Source organism: Trichosurus vulpecula, chromosome 1 (genome assembly GCF_011100635.1).
Source record: "Trichosurus vulpecula isolate mTriVul1 chromosome 1, mTriVul1.pri, whole genome shotgun sequence".
NCBI classification, from domain to species: domain Eukaryota; kingdom Metazoa; phylum Chordata; class Mammalia; order Diprotodontia; family Phalangeridae; genus Trichosurus; species Trichosurus vulpecula.
The window spans coordinates 400957233-400964630 of record NC_050573.1 but is presented as its reverse complement, the minus strand read 5'-3'; the positions used below and the strand labels follow the sequence as shown (position 1 = coordinate 400964630).

The 7398-nt window shown below is 39.5% G+C and overlaps 1 pseudogene; it reads left to right on the top strand.

Moving 5' to 3' along the window:
* Nucleotides 1-696: 696 nt before the first annotated feature.
* Nucleotides 697-6770, top strand: LOC118839037 (annotated as a pseudogene).
* The last annotated feature ends 628 nt before the right edge of the window (nucleotides 6771-7398 follow it).

Genomic DNA, 7398 nt, shown 5'->3' with positions numbered 1-7398 from the left:
CATATCATCTCACTATCTCATTCTTCACCGCAGCTCTTCCAAACCTTTCTATCCCTCTTCCATCCTCCCGTGGTTCCCCCAACCCACTCTTTCAGGAGGTGACAGACTTAGGTTGCAGAATAAGACACATGTATTTTTTAATATAGTCATCGAGGGAATTTGTTTTGCTTAGTTATAAATATTTGTCATATGAAATCTAATCTTTTAAATTTTATTTTCCAGTGGGATGGAAAGTACGAAGGATTTCTGTTATTTTTGTAAATAGAGGTAGGGTGATTGCTATGGATGTCAAATATTGCATGCGCTTTCTAAAGAAGTCACTGTATTATTAATTTTGCTTAACTGTTTTACTTTGTTATGAGACCTTTCCTGAATGAGAGTGATCTTTAAATGCTTGTAACGTTCAAATAAAACACACAATATACTGCATATATCTTGCATTTACATAATCTTTTGCATGTTTTCTCCCCCCCATTAGAATGTAAGCTCCTTGAGAGCAGGGACCTTTTCCCCTTTTTTGTATCCCCAGCACTTTGCACAGTATTTGGCATATGCTAAGTGCTTCATAAAAGCTTGTTGACTTATTCCATCATCATGGGTATTCTATGCAGTAGGATAAAGCAAATCCACACTTTTATGTATGGTGTTTATATGTTGGTGGATATTTGACTTAGATAGGAGAAGAGTAAGGGGGACATGACAGCTGTCATCAAATACTTGGGAAGCACCATGTGGAAAAGGGAATTAGACATATTACTTATCATCAGAGAACAATACTGGCAGCAATGGGTGGGAATCACAAAGAAAAAGATTTGGACCTCATATAAGGGGTGGGGCAGGAGGGTGGGAATTGCTTATAATTGTCCAAAAATGGAATAGGTTACCTTGAGAAGCAGGTGGAAGTGGAGTTGATTTCAATCTCCCTGAAAACATACAATTACAGACTGAATAACCACTCACTGGCATGTTATAGAAAGGAATGAGTTGGGACTGCATGGCCTCTGAGATTGTTTCCAACTCTGAGAATGATTTCTGATTCTGTGGTCAAAAAATTATATTGCCTTTCTGGAGGCCACCCCTCTGACAATAGAATGCTCCAAAGTTACTTTGCCTGGCCCTCAAGTGATAGACACACCTATCAGTGCTAGACTTGTTCCTGAAGATTTTCTAACTCGGTAGGAAGTGTCAGAGTTTAAACTACACTGTGAGTGTAGCCTGTGAGAATACAGCGGTCCCAATTCTTCAGGGTAAATTGTTATTGGATGTCTAGTGGATAAATGCATGTTTATTAAACGACCAAATCAGAACAAAATTAAAACCTTGAAATGTTCTTATCCAGGAAATTATCTCTTATTAGGTTCCAGTCCACAGACTTCAAGATCTAATGTGTTTGAATAGTACCACAGTCATGGCAATGCAGTGAAACAAGGAACGGGACACCATTCTATGGTAAATTCTATAATGAGGCGCTAGCCCACCCCTTTCTGCTAACTGGGTAGAAGCAGCTGGCTAGGCTTAAGGCTGCAGACACCAGGTGGTGTGCATAATCGGGCAGTCTAAAGACTAAGGATAATGTGATCACAGTAAATATAGCTTCTGATAGTCTTGGTTCTGGGGAGGGAACTCCAGCTCAGGATCAGGCTGAGAGACATGGACAGTTTTTGAATAGCACCATTTTTAGCAGAAGTATACAAGGAGTGGCACAACATCAGTCTGCATTTTGCTACCAACCTGTAACAGTAATAAAAATGGCTGACTTTTATATGGCACTTTCAACTACAAAGTACATTACATACAAGTCTCCTATGGCTCTGTGAGGTAGAGAGTATAGCTATTGTGATCCTTATTATGCTGAGGAAGAAACGGGCCCCGAAAGATTAAATGACTTGCCCATAAACAGTATTATTAAGAATCTGAATTTGAACATAAATGTTCCTGACTTCAAGTCTAGCCGTGTTGCTTCTCCTTGGGCATGTTTGTTTAAACCATAAGTATCCTCACAAATTATTCTAATCATAACCTCATATTTTAGGCAGGATCTGTGATTTCATGATACAGGAAATTCCTAATACAGAAATTCCCTCTACTGAGGAAAATCCCAAACTCTTCTGTAACTTGCTACCATAGAAAAATAGATGTTGAATTATAAGGGACCTCAGAGGCCATCTAATACAACTAGTTACCTTTATAGGTAGGGAAACTAAGGCCCATTGAGGTGAAGTGCTTTGCCTATGGTCACACAGGAAATTAGTGTCAGAGACATGATTTGTATTCCAATCCTCTGATTCTAAACCCAAGCTCATTTTTCTGGACCAATATTCGGAGACTGAGAGTTTAAGTAACTAGTTCATGGTCACATAGTATGTGTCTGAGGTAGGACCTAACCTATGTCTTCCTGACTCCAAGGCTGGCCCTCTGTCCACTACACCATGCTGTCTGTCCATAGCCACAGTATTAATCCTAAATAACCCCAAAAGAGCTAACACCCAAAGAGCCCATTAGAAATGTCTCTGTGGTGCGGGGAAGATAAAACCTTATTTACCACTTCAAAATGAGCAATACAAAACACATAAAGTCATCTTGTATCAATTTGAGTTTCCCAAGGGAGCTCTTATACAGGGCTTTGGTTCTATGTAGGAAGAAGAGGACATAACAGTTTTGTAAAAGGGGCCCTTCAAAGGCACACTAATAACAATGCAAAACCATTTTGTGTGTTGAGCTGCCAAGAGCTATAATATTATTACTTAGCCATGTCTGACCAAGTTTACAGTAATAAAGATTCAGCACTCTGACTCAAAGCCACTCATTGCATCATGGGAAGGAGAGCAGCCACAAAGAAAAGAATTAAGTTCCATGATGAAAGATTGCTTCCGCAAACAGGCAGTGGGTATTCACAGGGATTCATCTGTTGACAGTGTCTGGGAGCTGTTCTCAGCCACATGAGAACAGACCAGAGACATCAAACTCCTTGTTAATGGGCCCAGGTCAAAGTGTGTTAAACCAAAGTCATGTTGCACCAGTCAGTGCTTCTCAGTGCAAGCTAAGACTCTAGGAACCGACTTATTGCCATACAGGAAGGGAAAGATGCCTTCTAAATCTAAGACGATTTTCTCCGGCCAGAAAAAATCAGACAGTGGCATTGAGAAGACCTGTGGTGCTAATCCTAAGGATCAGGGCTATCTCAAATACCCCAGTTCTACTTCTCTAAATATGACATATCCTTCCAGCTTTGGATGAAATAGCAGCTAGCCCATGAAGCCATCATTGGTCCTCACAATTAGAACTCTATCCTTGCTCCAGCTTCACATATCATTTAGTACTTCTTTGCAGGGGACCCTTAAGCCATTGTATATCTTCATCTTGCTAAGGGTCTGGAAGTTGTATGTAAAAATCAACATCTTTAGAAATTCAAGAAGATGATGATATAAAGTTGAAGGAAAACATTTTTACTCTGAAAATGAAAGTGCTCAGGCAACATATGCCATTACCCTGGAGACAGTATTAGCTGGTCATTAAAACTGGATAAATGGACTACCTGAAAGCCATGATCAAAAAAAGAGCCTAGATATCATCTTTCAAGAAATTATCAAGGAGAACTGCCCTGATATTCTAGAGCCACAGGGCAAAATAGAAATTTAAAGAATCCATCGATCACCTCCTCAAATAGATCCCAAAAAGAAATCTCCAAGGAATATTTTTGCCAAATTCCAGAGCTCCCAGATCAAGGAGAAAATACTGCAAGCAGCCAGAAAGAAACAATTTGAGTACTGTGGAAACCCAATCAGAATAACCCAAGATCTGGCAGCTTCTACATTAAGAGATCGAAGGGCTTGGAATATGATATTCTGGAGGTCAATGGAGCTAGGATTAAAACCTAGAATCACCTACCCAGCAAAACTGAGTATCATGCTCCAAGGTAAAATATGGATTTTCAATAAAATAGAGGACTTTCAAGTTTTCTCAGTGAAAAGACCAGAAATGAATAGTAAATTTGATTTTCAAACACAAGAATCAAGAGAAGCATGAAAAGGTAATCGAGAAACAGAAATTGCAAGGGACTTACTAAAGTTGAACTGTTTTGTTTACATTCCTACATGGAAAGATGATGTGTATGATACATGAGACATCAGTATTAGGGTAGCTGAAGGGAATATGCATATATATATATATGTATACATATATATATATATATGTTTATGTATGTATAGGTGAATGTGTATGTATGTATATATCTATGTGTGTGTGTGTGTGTGTGTGTGTATATATATCTATATGTATATAAAAGAGAGAGAGCAGACACAGGGTGAGTTGAAGATGAAGGGAAGATATCTAAAAGAAATAAAATCAAATTAAGGGATGAGAGAGCAACATACTGAGAGAGGGAGATAGGGAGAGATAGAATGGGGTGGATTATCTCACATAAAGGTGGCAAGAGGAAGCAGTTCTGTGGGAGGAGGGGAGAGGGCAGGTGAGTGGGGAATGAGTGAACCTTGCTCTCATCAGATTTGGCCTGAGGAGGGAATACCATGCATACTCAATTGGGTATCTTACCCCACAGGAAAGAAGAGGGAGGAAGACAAAAAAAAACATAAAAGGGGGGGGGATGATGGAGGGGAGGGCAGATGGGGGTGGAGGTAATCAAAAACAAACACTTTGGAAAGGGGACAGGGTCAAGGGAGAAAATTCAATAAAGCGGGATGGGTTGGGAAGGAGCAAAATATAGTTAGTCTTTCACAACATGAGTATTGTGGAAGGGTTATACATAATGATACACATGTGGCCTATGTTGAATTGCTTGCTTAGGGAGGGTGGGTGGGAAGGAAAGAGGGGAGGGAATTTGGAACTCAAAAGTTTTAAAAACAGATGTTCAAAAACAAAAAAAAAGTTTTTGCTTGCAACTAGAAAATAAGATACACAGGCAATGGGGAGTAGAAATTTATCTCGCCCTACAAGAAAGGAAGGGAAAAGGGGATGAGAAGGGAGAGGGGTGATAGAGGGGAGGGCTGACTGGGGAACAGGGCAACTAGAATATATGCCATCTTGGAGTGGGGGGAGGGTAGAAATGGGGACAAAATTTGTAATTCAAACTATTGTGAAAATCAATGCTGAAAACTAAATATGTTTAATAAATAAATTTAAATTAAAAAAAAAATAAAAAAACCGGATAAATGATGTTCGTTGGCAGCCTTCATTTTACAAAGATGCAATTCAACAGCCAATGAGATTGCTGTCTGCCTCATTGGATAAAACCATGCTTTGCTGGGCTCTTAATGAAGAGTCAGGAGTATGGCTAGAGCAGGTCCAAGCAGCTAAATGAGAATACACTGGGGTTTTATGAAGCCAGTTTAGCCCAGATGGATCTATTTTCCATGGAGCACTGAAACTTTGGAAGCACCATGCAGCTGAATCAAAAGAATGGACTCTCGAAGGTATAATTTCTGGGTGCTTTAATAGTGTACAAGATCTAAGGTGGGATCCAGAAGGAGAATTTACCATGACTGTGAGTGCTGACCAAACAACCCAGTTCTTTGCTTCATGAAAAAAAAAAAAGACAATTCACAGATAACTTGGCATGAAGCTGCAAAGGCTCAGATGCACAGGTTTGACAAGAAGTGCTAGTGATGATTGGTCCATTTCACTTTGTATCTAAAGCTGATGAAAAGGTGTTTGAGTCTTCTCTGCTCCAAGGAACTTTGTGCAGAACTTCTGTAAATATAACTGGCCACACAGTGAAGAAACTGCCTTCTGGTATCTGTGACTTTCCAAAAGGTCAAAAGTGCCTGTTCTGGTACTCTCCAACAAAGCTCTTTTTCAGGGAGATACAACTTCTCAATAAGTTGATGAAGAAGAAAGATATGTTGGTATTGGCTGTCAGTACCGGGATATTTGCTTTCAACCATTCAAATCTATTGAACCCCACTCTGAGAACCATCTTTTACAAAGTACATTGTGGCCTGAGGTTAAAAAAAACTATACGGGCATGGTTATGACATTTTTGTGTTGTTTGTAACAATTAAAATACTGTGATTGCCTCAGCACGCAAGCAACCAAGAAGGAGCATGTCTCTATCATTCTCTGGAGTTCTGCCTCCTAGAAGCAGCTGCAGAGCTCACTTTCCCGCAACCTGACCAGAGGGCCTTCTCTCCAGATGATAAATTCCTACTCGCTGTTTCCGAGAAAGAAACTATTTGCTGTGGAAAAGACAGGAAGAAAACTCACAACAGCCAGAACCAGCTTTTAGTCTCTGTGTGTTCACAGACAAAAACACAGCTGTGCATAATACAATCATTTGGTCTTGAGACTGGAGCCCTCAGAGCAGATATTTCTCCACAGGGAGTCAGGACAAAATGGTTGTACTCTGGGGTGAGTGTGACTGTGCCAGACCTACAGAGGAGAGCCACATCTGGAATATTGGTCCTGGCTATTTAGTCCTGGATGTAGGAGATACAGTCACTGCCATCAGGGTAAGCCTTGGGCTTACCCTTGCCAGAAGATATATTGTTGCATTAGGATTAGAGTGTGGAAAGATCCTTTTGTGTACATGGAAGAAGACTTAGCAGAAACCAGCATCATCTGATTGGATCAAATGTATGGAAAGGAATGGTAGCCAAAGTGTTACAATCACTGTCAAAAAAAAAAACCTGTGCTGGAGGAATTATATTGGAAGAATGGTACATGATGACCCAGAGAGTGGTGAATGCTTACAGTTGGCAAGCTGTGGAGAGGATAATTGTGTCAAGATATTCAGTGTTAACAGATATACACTTTAAATGAAGTAGAAAATTTATATTTAAAAAAGTTAAAAACCTCAGTCACCTGTTATGTTTCATGTTTTTAAGATTTTTATATTATTTTAAGAGAGAATTATTATAGTATTTTTTAAAAGAGGCAGCTAGACAGCTCAGCATATAGAGCACTGGACTTAAAGTTAGAAAGACCTGAGTTCAAATGTGGTCTCACACTCTTACTAGCTGTGTAACCCTGGGTAAATCACTTAACCTCTGCTAGCCTTAATCCACCGGAGAAGGAAATGGGAAACCACTCCAATTTGCCAGCGTGGGGTCACAAAGAATAGGACATGACCGAACAAAATAGTAGCAATAAAGAACCTTAAAGATTATCAGTCTCCTTTTTTGCAGACAAGAAAACTGAGGCCTGCAGAGAAGCACCTTCCCAAAGTCACAAAGATAACACCATTGATAGTGTCAGAATTCAAACCTAGGTTCCTTATACTCACATTGAAAATTATTTGCACTAGAATTATTTGTTAATTTATTATTTTGAGCATTTTTTTCTTTTTAAATTTTGAGCTTCTAATTCTTTCCATCCCTCTCCCACCCACTGAGAAGACAAGCAAAATGATATTAATTATACATGTGAAATCATTTAAAACATATT